At 41.5% G+C, this 15,783-nt stretch overlaps 1 protein-coding gene and 1 non-coding gene across 2 annotated transcripts in view; one reads left to right on the top strand and one right to left on the bottom strand.

Moving 5' to 3' along the window:
- The window catches only part of LOC138945392 (uncharacterized), a 64,184-nt gene that overhangs the window by 47,472 nt on the left and 929 nt on the right, over positions 1-15,783 (bottom strand). The window lies entirely within an intron of this gene.
- On the top strand, positions 12,569-12,640 carry Trnaa-agc (transfer RNA alanine (anticodon AGC)). The gene has a single exon. It is a non-coding gene; the product is annotated as a tRNA-Ala (tRNA).

Genomic DNA, 15,783 nt, shown 5'->3' with positions numbered 1-15,783 from the left:
TATCATATCTATATGTGTTTGGAATCAGGAAATGATAAAGAATAAGATGAAATAATTTTTGGATCGATTTCTTAAATTTTAATCGTAGTACTAATTTACCTTTTTTCGTTAATTGTGATCACATTTTAAGAGTAAACATGACATATGTATTATATTTTTAGATTCAGAATTTAATGAAAAATACGATGCAATCAATTTTAAATCTGTTTGCGAAATTTCATTTTAATGACAACTTTAATGAGCAAACTAATTAATTAATTTGTAAACCTCAACGCTGAAATGCAATACCAAAGTCCGGGCTTCGTCGAAGATTACTTGACCAAAATTTCAACCAATTTGATTAAAAAAATGAGGGCGTGACAGTGCCGCCTCAAGTTTTACTAAATGCCGGATATGACGTCATCGAAGACATTTGTCTGCAAAAAGAACAAATGGTCTGGGGATATCATTCCCAGGAACTCTCATGTGAAGTTTCATGAAGATCGGTCCAGTAGTTTTCTCGGAACTGATCTACACACACACACACACACACACACACACACACACACACACACACACACATACACCACGACCCTCATTTCGATTCCCCCTCTATGTTAAAACTTGACTAAATGTAAAAACAACAACAACTGTTCCAGCTCGGATACCAGTACAGGAGACGACGACAACACCACCAACAACAACAACAACAACAACAACAACTACAACTACAACAACAACACCTGCTCGGATGCCAATGGCAGTGGAGAGGAACAACAACAACAACAACAATATCAATGTTTTGATCCCAACGACAGTAGACAACACAGGGGCGGACGAGGGGGGGGTGGTGCCCCCTCCCCCCCCCCCCCGAAAAAAAAAGAAAAAAAAAAGAAGAAGAAAAAAAACCGATTTTTCTATGCTGATTCTATGACCATTTCTAAGTTCAAATGGCACCAGATGGCACCATTTTGCTTCTTTGGGCAAAAAAAAATTCCGGGGGGGCATGCCCCCGGACCCCCCTAGAAAATTCGGGCGCGAAAGGCCCATCACATTCACTTTCGATTCAAAGTGCCCCCCCCCCCCCCTTACAAAGCAACTGATCCGCTCCTGCAACAACAGCAGAGTGTTTTATTTGCTAAAAAAAATCAATCAATACCGCTTAAAAGAATGTAGTCAAACAAAAGTTGAAAAACAAAGGGACGTAAGCGCCAATAATACAACAATAGTATGTGAGAGTTACGCCGAACCATTGTCCTGGCGCGAGAGACAATAAAGACCGCGGAACGAACAATTGACTTTCATTTCTAAAAAGTTCTTGCTGCTTGGGGGATTATTCTTCCACCCGCTGGCTATCCGGTCTCAGAACATATGACCGGTGGATTCGCTGTCCTCATTTTCAACTATTAACGTACCATGAAAAAACAAATCTTTTTGTCTGCATCCTGAACTTGACTTTGCACTCTTTTGTTGTGTTCTAGTTCTAGTTCGAACAGGTTCCCATGAGTACTAAACGGTGAGGTTGAAAGATTGCTGACACAGTTTTGATTTTGATGGCTGCGATAAGGTATGCTCTTGATGTAAGTGCGCACTTACTTCTTCCGTTTAGAAAATTCGCATGCAGGACGTCATGTACCACGTACTGGACTGGGTTCGGATTCAACGGGGCGGTATTGGAATGAATTGTACTGGATTGGAATGGAGTTCATTTGATTGTATTGAATTGGACGGGTTTAGAGTTGGACTGTCCCCGTTGTTTTAAGGCGAGAATTGGCGAGTGAAGCGAGTGGGGCGAGGAAGTACCGTTTCTTGGGCAATTCTCGCCACAAGGAACGCTGGGATTAGGCAAGCGAAGGCAAGGTAGCTTTGGGGTTGCTCGCTACGAGAGAAAAATATGGCCGCCGCCCAGCTGCCAATCCGATTGGTCATCCAGGTATACTGGTTAAACACAAACAAACTGAACTGAGTTATTGAAAGTGGTTTGGGCTTGACTGAACTATACTAAATACCACTCAACTGGATTGAATTGAACAGTCTTATCCTGGCTTGAATTGAATTGAATTAAATTGAAATAGACCCGATTACATTGGATTGGACTGGACTGGATTGAATGGGTTTTATTGGATAAGACGAAATTGAACTGAATTGAATTAAACGGGACTGGATTCGGTTTGAGTTGACTAAACTGGATTGAGCTGCATTGGATTAGATTGGATCGGGTTCAATAAAATAGGATCAGATTGGATTGGATTTTCAAACGGATTGTATTACACTGGATTGATACGATTGTTTTCTTGTCTATGTGCTTGTTTGTTTGCTAGTTTTCTGTTTGTGCGTGCTTTACAATTTGTCCAGCAGCACTGAAGTATCGATTTTTGTATTCGGTTCCGGAAACATTTGCTGAAAAGCAAAGAGACACAAGCGCGTACGACAATGTAGAACGTTACGGTGAAATTGAAACAATTATTACCAATGCCGTGACTTCCATTCAGAAACACATTTAGAAATTAAGTCATGTGGTGATTTACTTAAATAATAAATTAATCGATGGTCTCCCTTTTCCTCGTCCATCCACTAGCTATCTCTTGTAGCAACCGTTTGCTTCGTGTTGTTTCTGTCTATTTGTTGTCACATTATTTCTGTCCTTTCTTTTTAATATACTAATTTAGTTTTTTAGTTATTGGTCTTGCGTGTTTCAATTTAGTCGAGAACCTTGTTCAGTTTCCCCTTTGCATTTTTGTTTAGACGTTTACAGTGCTAGTTGTGCTGAAAAGGGAAACACACACACACAGACACACACACACACACACTAACACACACATACACACACACACACACACACCACACACACACACACACAGGCACGAACACGATTGCGAAGTGTTACTTGATTAATTTCTTAGTTTGCTTGTTTGTTTGCTTGCTGCTTTTATTGAGTGTTGCTTGTTTGTTGGTTTTTTGTTTTGTTTTGTTTTAATTTTTATTAACCTGTCGTATTTGACACTGTGATCATACATTTACAATCCGTTAGCAGTCACGTCTGACCTACTTTTTTCTCACCGAGGTGCCCGTGCTGGCAATATAGCCTACATACACAATTTTATCCCCATTCGTCGTGCTCCACCGCCTGACCTGGCTACCGCATTTTCCCACTCCGTGTTTGACTTCAAAAAGACTGGGGCGAAGTCATTCTTTATGGGTCGATAACTTCCACGCAGTTCACGTGCGGGGCTGTGACACACTTTGTGCCAGCTTTTGTCGCATGACTGACACGTTAAATAGAGGAGGAAAAGAGAGCCGACGGGCCCATATCTGTAAGCCTACCTGAGGAAAGTACGGTTCAATGCAGTTTACCTGCCGGGGTCGATGACCTTAACTTTGGGGAGATGAGGGGGGGGGGGGGGTAAAAAATTGCCGTTCTGTAGGTCTAGTCATCGGTCAACCACATTTCCAATGATCCGAGGTCCCAGCCGTCAAAGTTCTTTGCGTTGTGCACACTAAAATACATTGTACATTGATAAACAGAGAATCAATAATACCTACCGGCTAGCACACCAAAAGGTTCCTTTATATACTGCCCGATATATTGTGAATGAATAACTGAATGTATATGATAACATTCGTAATTAAAATGCACATATTGTGAGTACGAATGCTCTCTCTCTTACTCTCTCTCTCACCTCCTCTCACACACACACACACCCACACACACAAACACACACACACACATACACACACACATACACACACACACGCACACACACACACGCACGCACACACACACACACACACACACACACACCAGGAACAATGGAAAACCAATGCCCTTTACTTGCAAAAGCTTTTCTGGGACAAAGTTATAAAATCTGTTTTCAACAGTGCCACGGCGTCCTGCAACAAACCTGTCACAGTCCTGGAACGGTATTCAAGTGTAGTGGGAAATGTAAAGTGGCTTAATGGCCATGATCCTTTTAGCTGGAGTAAATTCCTATTTCAACTGCTATTTAGGTCAGCAAGTTATAACGTCTTTAGCTGTCAAGGTTGTTACCTCGCTTCTTGCTCTGCACGCATGCGCACATACACCACTCGACGCTTCCCTACTATCCGAGAGATGCACGGTCAGCGAGCATCCTGACCTCAGGTCAAAATGAGTTCGGCTCATTCTCTCCCTGACAGGATGCCTTGTCTGGCAAGGCTATAAGCAGATTCGCAATCGTCGATATTAATTTTTCATGGTGTTTTGTAATTATATTTAGTCAAGTTTTGACTAAATATTTTAACATCGAGGGGGAATCGAAACGAGGGTCGTGGTGTATGTGCGTGTGTGCGTGTGTGCGTGTGTGTGTGTGTCTGTGTGTGTGTGTAGAGCGATTCAGACTAAACTACTGGACCGATCTTTATGAAATTTGACATGAGAGTTCCTGGGTATGAAATCCCCGAACGTTTTTTTCATTTTTTGATACATGTCTTTGATGACGTCATATCCGGCTTTTCGTGAAAGTTGAGGCGGCACTGTCACGCCCTCATTTTTCAACCAAATTGGTTGAAATTTTGGTCAAGTAGTCTTCGACGAAGCCCGGACATCGGTATTGCATTTCAGCTTGGTGGCTTAAAAATTTATTAATGACTTTGGTCATTAAAAATCTGAAAATTGTAAAAAAAAATAAAAATTTATAAAACGATCCAAATTTACGTTCATCTTATTCTCCATCATTTGCTGATTCCGAAAACATATAAATATGTTATATTCGGATTAAAAACAAGCTCTAAAAATTAAATATATAAAAATTATTATCAAAATTAAATTGTCCAAATCAATTTAAAAACACTTTCATCTTATTCCTTGTTGGTTCCTGATTCCAAAAACATATAGATATGATATGTTTGGATTAAAAACACGCTCAGAAAGTTAAAACAAAGAGAGGTACAGAAAAGCGTGCTATCCTTCTTAGCGCAACTACTACCCCGCTCTTCTTGTCAATTTCACTGCCTTTGCCATGAGCGGTGGACTGACGATGCTACGAGTATACGGTCTTGCTGAAAAATGGCATTGCGTTCAGTTTCATTCTGTGAGTTCGACAGCTACTTGACTAAATATTGTATTTTCGCCTTACGCGACTTGTTTTTAAATTACAAAGGAATTGATATGTAAGACAGTTTCAAGCGAGCTATTTTTCGCGGCTGTATTTACTGTGCAAACAACTCTAAATACGGCAAAAGTGTCACGTGATAATCAACCGTTTGGTTTCGGCGCTCACTGGAGCAGACGATTTTTTCTGGAACCAGTTGACAGTGATGAAACCATATATAACGGTCTCCTTCCGGCAGCAGTCCCAAATTTCGACTTGTTTTGACCTTAGAACGATGTCTTTATCATAACTGTGAAGAACAGAACGGAGATCACTGTCGAAGTCGGCCAATCTGCAATCATTTTCGTCTCGCGAACACTGATCTCAAATTTAGATCAGTGCTCGCGAAAAAAATATGGGAGATAACTCTGTATTCTTATTTTGATAGATTCGCGTAGGACTGTAGCGTCCGGTGTGACGTTTTCATCTTTCGCCGTGGTGATATTTCGATTCTCGGCCTCGTTGATCTAGTATAAACTCTACACTGAACAAAAAAGACACCCTTCGATAGTACTGATGAGCGACCTTTACATTCATGGGGCCAAATTTGTCCAACCAAATTTTATTTATTTAACTTAGAAATTTGATTCATCCTAAAATGTTTCCCTTCAAGGGACGTAACCACTCAGTACACGTTTTCGAATAAATCGATTTTGGGGGTGAAATCTATTACATTTCACCACCAATTTTCTTCACATGCAAGAAGCTGACATGCTTTTCGTCCATAAATAATTTCACTTCTTAATTTAACCAGGAAACAACATTTCAGTCTTGAGTATATATCGAGGGGGAAATATGTACACAGGCGAAAGATGAAATCGTGACACCGGTCCGAGATATAACTGGCGATAGCCGTTGAGCGATGACTGATCAGAATGGGTCAGCGAGGCGCACCATTGCATAAGACCACATGCGGACACAGCCATCCAAACATCGACAGAATATACTGCCGGCATCACGTCGATAGCGATTGTAGGGGCAAGAGGAAGGTTATCTTCAAAAGACTTTGGCCGGGCGAAGCTTGGTTTCATGCAGGGCATTTAGGACGACTTACAGCTCAAACAGAGCCACCATGCGGTCAAGTTCCACTAAAACGGTGTCCCGAACAGCTCCACAGGAAAATGCCGGGATGGTTTTGTTTTAACCCCTTCGATTTGTGCCGACGCATGCAAGCAATACTTTCAAGTTTGTCGAGGATATGAAATATTAATTTTCTTTCAATGTGCCTGTCTATCACACACACACAAACACACACACTCACACACACACACACACACACACACACACACACACACCGTTAGCATATAACACATCAGAACACTATTTCCTTATTTTCCATCTCTTACATGTATACAGACATGTATTTCCACAGCGTCCCCACTGGTTTTTAGAAACAAAATTCCATGACTTTTCCATGACTTTCCATGAGCCTCAATAACATTTTCCATGACTAGATCCACAGGTCGCCATTTCCGAACACGCAAACTTGTTACGTCTTGTCACTGCCAGTTTTGACACTGGCTTGCTTTGCACTGAGTTTGAGCGCAGGCGGAAGGTATCGTTCACTGGACCACTACTTTCATAGAAAGACTACAAGGTTTGCTTGGTAAATTTTTTTTCTTTCTTATTTTTGTTAAATTCCATGACTTTCCATGACTTGAATTGAAATTCCATGACTTTCCAGGCCTGGAAAATTAAAAATCAAATTCCATGACTTTCCAGGTTTTCCATGACGTGTACGAACCCTGTTTCCACAACGTCAAAAGCGCTCTGAAATCTGTTGATATTTTTAAGCTTGAATCCTCTGGAGAATTCTCATTTCCGGTTTCAAAACCAACAATTTCCAGATGTTATTGATGGATTGTATTCATTCGGCTGTGCAAACAAAGGCTGGGGGGAAAATCAATGTTCACGTTGGGTTACATACAGGATCTGTTCTACGTTAGACAGTAATATATAAATCATGGTTGTTACCACACACACACGCACACACACAAAACACACAAAAACAACACCAGCAAGATCAGTATTTGATTTTTTCATTTTAGCCAATTTCACAAACTTTCAACAAGAGCGGTTTGAAAAAGGATTCATTTTTGGTTTGTTTGGTTAGTTAGGTTGGGTTTGTTTGATATTGTTGTCGTTAGTTCCTTTGTTGTTGTTTTCGTTTTTGTTTTAATGGTTTTTTGGTTTTTTTGGTTGAATTCGACCCAAAGAAGACTTGCAGGCCTCTACTGCACCATAATTTTTACGCACCTGTAATTATACACTCCCAAATGCCCTATAATAATTATTACACGAATGTAAAATAATGTTATGGTCAGTAAACACGCTCTTCAGCGTAGTAGTCCCGATCATTATAACCGCCAGTAAAAGAATTTTAAACCCTTTTCTATTTTACACATTTTAAGGTTTTTCTACTGTGCAATATGATTAATCCAAATCCAAAACCGAACCGCCTATGTCTGTTGGTGGAGAACTGTGGCAGTAAGGAGCTGGTAAATGTTCCTTTATTACCCTCGACATAACCTCAGAAAGCTTCTCTTTGCGGCCATTTTATTTCTTCTTCTTTTTTCCCTACTGTTTGTGTGTGTGTGTGTGTGTGTGTGTGTGTGTGTGTGTGTGTGTGTGTGTGTGTGTGTGTGTGTGTGTGTGTGTGTGTGTGTGTGTGTGTGTGTGTGTGTGTGTGTGTTATGGTCGGGTCCCCGTTCGATCCTAGACATGCAGCTTCCTTTTACAAGATAGGACTCTCTCAACTGCTTCAGAGATTATCTTCCAAGTCCTGGCGCGTCACTGTACATTCAAAAATCTGACAAAATGGGGTCTTAAAAGGGAGGGAGTCCTAAAACGGAAGTACATTTACAGAGGTTAGGAACAGAATATCTGAGAAAGGAGGGTTTTAACAAGGAGGAAGTCTTAAATTGGGGGTGTTAAAAGGTGAGTTCCACTGAAACCTCCATTTATCCTCAGACAGCTCTTTTCACAAGTTGCTTGTCTCACAAACATAGCTGAAGTGCGGTGGGATGCTAAGTTTTGGCGTGGCATTGTCCGGTCGTCCACGCACATGACAACGCGGTCTCAACACCATTTGAAGGTGATTGTGTCTCAAGGATTCGGCCCACTGAACATGTGGCTCAGAGGAACATGGTTTCAATAACTACAAGGTTTGATTCGGCATTAGGCCCATAGGGCTTTTAAGCTACCATAACAGACCCATGAGCACATTCTCCGGGCCTGTTGACATTCAGGACTGGACCCAGTGTATGAGGAGGAAGGGCTTCCAAAGTGAGGCAAGGGTACAGGGCTCTGGGGTGGCAGGGCCTCCAGGTTCTGTTGAAATGTAAAAGGTCAAAGGGTCTCTCCTTGAGAATAAAGGCACATATGCTGGAGGAGAGGGGGGGGGGTCGAGAACCCAAAAAGATTCCTCAGATTCAGCCCTAGCTGACATCTAAGCCCGCGTAAAGTATACTTCGCGAAGCTGGCCGCACGCAGCTTTAGTACTGAGATTTCGGTAAAAAGACTTCGCGAAGTAGACTGCGGGCTCAATCAAGGACCAACGTTAGAGACAGTACATCAGCAGATTTGGCCAGAGGATAGTCCAATACCCCCTGCATTCCAAACTCTGAAGACCTGTCTACCGCATCCGGGCTGTAGATTTATCACAGCCATTAACATCGAACGTTGAAGAAGAAGAAGAAGAAGAAGAAGAAGAAGAAGAAGAAGAAGAAGAAGAAGAAGAAGAAGAAGAAGAAGAAGAAGAAGAAGAAGAAGAAGAAGAAGAAGAAGAAGAAGAAGAAGAAGTGCCCCTCAATCTATCCTCACAGCGCTCCTTTCACAAGATTATATGCGTCTCTCAACGGAAACAGAGGTGGTCTGCCAAATCTGGCGTGTCCAGCACGTGAAAACGGAGAGAAAATCACCCGTCCGTGTCGAATTAAAAACGCATAATAATGCGATCGATGTTGAGGGCGAAAAATAGACTGAATACAATGGAGTCTGTGGTCGGAGAAGACTGCGAATCTGATGCTTCGGAAGATCGCGATGGAAAACTGTTATGGGCGGACTGCGTGATTCCCTGTTGAGATTAAAGATACTCATTTCCTTTCCGCGAGTGAAAACTGTGTCCTTAACTAAGCCCGAAGTCGAATTTGCGAAGAATTCGTGAAGATGTTTTACCGAAAAATCAGTGCTAAAGCTTCGTGCGGCCGGCTTCGCGAAGTATGCTTCGCCTAGTCGACTTCGCCCAGTTAAGAACAGGCTAAATGGACTGAGGGGTTGCGTGATTCAATGTTGAGATTAAAGATACCTAATTCCTTGCCGCGCTGGAAAACTTGAATGGACAGGCTGCGTGATTCACAATTGAAATGAAATATACTAAATTCATTCCCGCGAGGACCTTCTTGTAAACCAGGGTCCTAGGCCTAGCTGCCACTGAAGAATCGCAAAAATCCCTGAAATTCTGAAAGGCTGGAAGGGGGTTGGGTGGTTGGGTGGTTGGGTGGTTGGGGGGATTTCAGGCTCAAATTGCATGGTACATTTATTAAAAAATGATGCCATTTGACGCAAATTCGCACAAAGTAATAGGGTCTCATTTCGACACTTCACAGTAAACTTCGAATACGCGGGAAGTGGGATTTAATTTATAGATCTAAGTAGGGTTTTATTTGGGATTAGACCATCCACCCGCTTGAACATATACTGTTAATCTAGGGCCTGTTTCCACAAAGACAACATCCTTACTGCTTTCTCCGAAGAGTTCGAATTTCTTGCGGAATCTTGTTTGGATCTGACACCTATATCAAGCTGCAAAATTAATTCAGCAAAAAATGCCCGCTCCCGAAAGAAAGTAGCCAGGCACTAGCAGGTCTGCACATAAGTTGACCTGGGAGATTGGAAAAATCATCACCCTTAATCCACCAGGCGGCCGCGGCCGGGATTTGAACTCACGATTAGGAGGCCGATGTCCTATCTACTAGGCCACTGCGCCCGTCTGTTTCATCGAACGAAACGTAGCGGTCGACATGATCATTGTCACGGAGGGGAAAGTATCTTTAACAATTAGCCAATTAGGTCGATGAAATTTTCCCAGCCCTGCTGATGTTATTATTAACTCTTAAATTGTTTGGACTGCGACTAATGGATTGTGACGCAAAATTAGCAGATAAAAGAGGGAATGAAGCATGACCGCAAGGACAATTTACATTGAAGCAGTGCAGGCAATTTGCCTGGGGGGTGGGGGGGGGGGGGTAGTGGGTGGAGGTGAAGTGTGGGGGTGGGGACGGCTAAGGGACTATAGTATTACACATAATTAGACCTCCTCACCCCCTAGCTCATTAATTTGTGCTTCCTGTTTACGCAAGACCGTTTGGACGGCTTTATTTAGCCGAAAAAGCTATATTTACGATTGCCGACATTTGGCATTGCTCTTTTTGCTGCCTAACTAATTTTGGTTTTATCACATTTGGTGACACATAAATTGTAAACCAACTAAGCGTAATCAACCAGCGGCCAAACTTCGAACTAATCAACCAACCGACCAACCAATTAGAGATTTAATCAAGCATAGTTTTTGACTTATCCAACTACACACGCAATTTTGATTCACCTTAAAAGCTTGAAATTATTTTTAACATTTTCAAAGACTGGCAGTACTGGTTCTGATACGCTGAGCAAAAAGTGTTTATGTCAAAGATCCTTATATCACCAAAGACAACACAGCTGTCATATGATCTCCTTTAATGTGTATAACTATTTGACTTGGAATTGGCGTTATGTGTGTTACAACTTTGTAAATTGTATAAGTATACTGTTTAATTATTTGATTTGGAAATTGTGTACATAATAATTGTTTTATGTGTTGTTTTTTTATGGAGATTTACATAGCGCTTGACGTTCTCTAAGCGCTTTACATATTAATTTCTGCCGTGTGAGATGGAATTTTTTACACAATATATCACGCATTCACATCGGCCAGTAAATCTCAAGCCATTACAGCGAATATTTACTTGTCACGGCCTATCATTCCAAGTCACACGGGTATTTGGTGGACATTTTGTATCTATGCCTGTAAAATTTTGCCAGGAAAGACCCTTTTGTCAATCGTGGGATCTTTAACGTGCACACCCCAATGTAGTGTACACGAAGGGACCTCGGTTTTTCGTCTCATCCGAAAGACTAGCAGTAGCATGAATGTTATTGTGATGCGCTTAGAACTATTTTAGGATTTGCGCCATATAAATATCCTCATTATTATTATCAAAGACGTTTCCAAGACTAACAAGAAGCATATAAACAGACAGAAAGCCTTATGGCTCCCTAGCAAAGACGACACAGCTGTTAAATGTTTGCCTTTAAAGGTGTCTTCGTAGCTAACAATTTGCATATTAAAGCAAAACAAAGGAAAGGGGGGGGGGACGGGGTGGGGGGCGGGGAGGGGGGGGACTAAGCAAAGGTATGTTACGTGCGCTATCTAATGTAAAACTATCCTTGACAAAAGCAAGACCTTGTGCATTACTGTAAAACTATCCTGGATAAAAGTGCATTGTTGTAAAACTAAACTTGACAAAAGCAACATCCTGGTGCATTATCGTAAAACTATCCTCGACAAATGCAACACCCCAGTGCACATGATAACTGTCCTATTCACGTGCAGTGAACACTTGAATCGACATAACAGTAAGTGACAAGCTGACCATGCTAAATGCATTCTGTTCGCCTGGCATTATACGTAGCCTACGTATGGATAGTCCCAAGTGAGAAGTACATAACCACCCCTGTTATTTTAAACATGTGCGGTTCAACCTGCAGAAGTGCTATGTGCTTTCTCACTGCTGAATATTTCATTCGTGTGGCATTATGTTTAGCTTGCCTTACAGGTCAATAGTATATACTGATCGCGCTAGCGTGTGTGTGTATGTATGTGTGTGTGTGTGTGGGGGGGGGTGTGGGTGTGGGTGTGGGTGGGTGTGGGTGTGGGTGGGTGTGTGCGTGTGCGTGTGCGTGTGTGTGTAAGTGTGTGTGTGTGTGTGTGTGTGTGTGTGTGCGTGTGTGGGTGTATGTGCGTATGTGTGTGTGTGTGTGTGTGTGTGTGTGCGTGTGCGTGTGTGTGCGTGTGTGTGTATAGTGAGTGTGCATGCATGCATGCGTGCATGCGTGCGTGCGTGAGTGCGTGTGCGCGTTCGTAAGTGCGCTCGCGTGTGTGTGTGTGTGTGTGCGTCTGTCTGCCTGTAAATATCTCTGTCTGTCTATGCGAAAATGTGTCTGTGCATGTGAGATCGTGTGTCTGTACACATAGTTCGTCTCTGTCTTTGTTGTGAGAAACGTAACAGAAAGAGACAAAAACACAGAAACTGGGAGTGAAACAAGACCTAAAGTAACGCTATAAATTCCTGCGTCATAGCTCAGTGCTTTTAGCGGTGATCAATGATCAATTAGTTACCCTTTACATCAACATCTACCGCAACACGGTGGCCTAGTGGTAAGGCGTCCGCCCAGCAAGCGGGAGGTCGTGGGTTCGAACCCCGGCCGGGTCATACCTAAGACTTTAAAATTGGCAATCTAGTGGCTGCTCCGCCTGGCGTCTGGCATTATGGGGTTAGTACTAGGACTGGTTGGTCCGGTGTCAGAATAATGTGACTGGGTGAGACACGAAGCCTGTGCTGCGACTTCTGTCTTGTGTGTGGCGCACGCTAAATGTCAAAGCAGCACCGCCCTGATATCACCCTTCGTGGTGGAATGGGCGTTAAGCAAACAAACAAACACACATCAACATCTTGACACTCTTTTGCGAGTCCATGTCAGCCTTGTTGCTGTGACCAACACAACTAACAGCCTCTGTATTGACTAATCGCTTCAAACATGTCAAACATTACTCACAGACAAATGACTCAGGCGTTAATCGCTCAAAGACAAATTAGGCACAAATCATTTACACGATTCCCATAGACACAGATAAAACACAAGCCACTCAAATCTCTCAAAAATCTCTAAAACACAAATCAGAGAAAATGCATTCACACACAGATCACAAAAACACAAATCATTCAAACACAAAATGCGGTATACAAATAACTCTCGCACAAACCATTCACGCACAAATTACTAAGTAAAATAATGATAAATCACTCACAAAGTTAAATCACTCATTTATATATAGAGAGAGATATATCAATCAGATATAATCTCTCTGAATCACTCATAAACAAACCACTCAAACACGAATCATCCAAACCCAAATCACTTAAATACAGATAAATCAAAAATATAAATCACTCACACTCAAACCATTCAAAGACTAATCACTCATACACAAATCACTCAAGAACACAAATCCCTTAAAAACAGATAAATCAAAAACATAAATCACTCACACTCAAACCACTCAAACACAAATCCCTCATTCACAAATAATTCAAGAACACAAATCACTCAAAAGCGCAAATTATTCACACACAAATCATTTGCACACAAATCCCTCACTCTCAAAACCACTCACACTCAAACCACTCAACCACAATTAAATCATTCAAACACAAATCACTCATACACAAATCACTCATACACAAATCACTCAAACTCAAATCGCTCACGCTCAACACCACGTGGACATAAAGCACTCACAAATAACTGTCACAGATCATTCAAGACCACACATCATTGTTTGTTTGTTTGTTTGTTTGTCTGTTTGTCTGTTTGCCTGTTTGCAAAATGCAAGTCCAGAGTTCAAAAAGATATAAGCTTACACACAAAAACGCTATTTGTTCAGGGTCCTTTCGCGCATTTGGGTGTGAGTGTGCGTGTGCGTGTGCGTGTGCGTTTTGTTTATTGCTTTGTGGAATAGTTCCAAGGATTCGGGTCTCTCCCTTCAAACTGGTAAAATATTGCAGTTCAAACAACCGTTTTATACGGTGATCAAACAGTCGGCAAAGTATTTTCAGTGACAAATATTGCATATGTGTTTGACTCATAAGTGAAAGCGATGTCCACAATACAGTGAAAGCGATGTCCACAATACAGTGAAAGCGATGTCCACAATATAGTGAAAGCGATGTCCACAATACAGTGAAAGCGATGTCCACAATACAGTGAAAGCGATGTCCACAATACAGTGAAAGCGATGTCCACAATACAGTGAAAGCGATGTCCACAATACAGTGAAAGCCCCGTTCTTAGGACCCCCGTTTTTACCATTCCACTTGGTCACATACCAAAAATCAACACCCTGAATGTGTACCGTGGCCAGTATACTTTTGTTGATGAATTAATGTCTTTGAAAAAAAACACTCGTTGCATTGACATAGTGATTTTGTCCAATAATCCAACTGTGCACACGGAGACCCAAGGCTGTTGATTTTTGGCATGTGACCAAGAGGAGGGATGGTCTTATCCCGTGCACAAGCCTGGCCAGATATATGAGACGGTGAAGAGAGAAAGTGTGGGCCTTTAACCCGCGAAAGGTAAACACGTGTACGTCGCTGTGTGTCCGTCAGCGCGGTAACGTTTGCATAACACTCGCTCATGTTTCCTTTGGCTAGTTAACTTGTATCCTGTTGTTGTTTTATTAAAGCTTTTAGAATGGCAAAATATGTTTGCAACTCTCACTTTAAATGCACACTCCGCCTCCCGTAAACCATCAGTTTCTTGTCATAGACACAGCCAGGCTTTTACATATGCAGTACAAACACCCTTTCGTTTGAACACTTACTGCCTGGGAGCATGCTCCCCATAGAGAGCGAGCTTGTTTTTTTAATGTTTTTTTTCGCGTGGAGGTACAGGTCCGTTTCGGAAGACTCGTTATGGCGCTAGACCTTACTTTTAGAATCTAGAAAATACATTGACAGCTTGTAAGACAAACGTTCTTAAAACACGAAAGATTGATTTTATACATAACAAAAATGTCGATACAATTCGAAGTTTTGAAAGTTTAAAAGTAGGAAGCCTGGTTGCACAGGTCAAGCAAGGTCGTTGAATAAGTTGACTGGTGCGTGCAAGATGCAGCCATTTTTATTGTTGCTTTTTGTCTATTTTGTTCGTTTGCCCTACATATCGATTAATCGTGGACCAACAAAAATGCATTTTTTGTCAACTAAACGTTAAATAAACTTATTATTCTCGGGTTTTGTGTGTGTGTGTTGTTGTTGTTGTTGTTGTTGTTGTTGTTGTTGTTGTTGTTGTTGTTGTTGTTGTTGTTGTTGTTTCTTTGTTTTGGTTGGTTGGTTGTATGTTCGTTTGTTTGTTTAATTGTTTGATTATGTGTGTGTTTGTTCGTGTGTAGTTTTTTTAACGTATAGCGGGATGTCTATTTTGGATTTCATTTTGTCACACAAAAAAAGCATTTTGACATTACAATATTAATTTTCTGTCCATACCAACTGCGTTGTTCATCAAGGATTTGAAAATCAGTCAGCAATTATATAAAATGGCCAATTAAGGGCAGGAGCTACCATAACACACTGTTTTTCTCTTCAAGTTATTTGACCACAACATTCAAAAAACAGCACTGTTTGTGTTAAAATTTGGTGTGCATTTGCATCAATGTACGTAGATTGATAGTATATGGTCCCCCACAAAATTGCTCTTAGATTGACTTTAGTAAAATTACTAAATTAAAAATACGCAAAGCGTTGAATCGAAATGTTAGTTCATGGATGACAAGATAATTTCAAAACTATTCATC

Source organism: Littorina saxatilis, linkage group LG13, assembly GCF_037325665.1.
Source record: "Littorina saxatilis isolate snail1 linkage group LG13, US_GU_Lsax_2.0, whole genome shotgun sequence".
Lineage (NCBI taxonomy): Eukaryota > Metazoa > Mollusca > Gastropoda > Littorinimorpha > Littorinidae > Littorina > Littorina saxatilis.
This window is presented reverse-complemented; position numbering and strand designations above follow the sequence as displayed.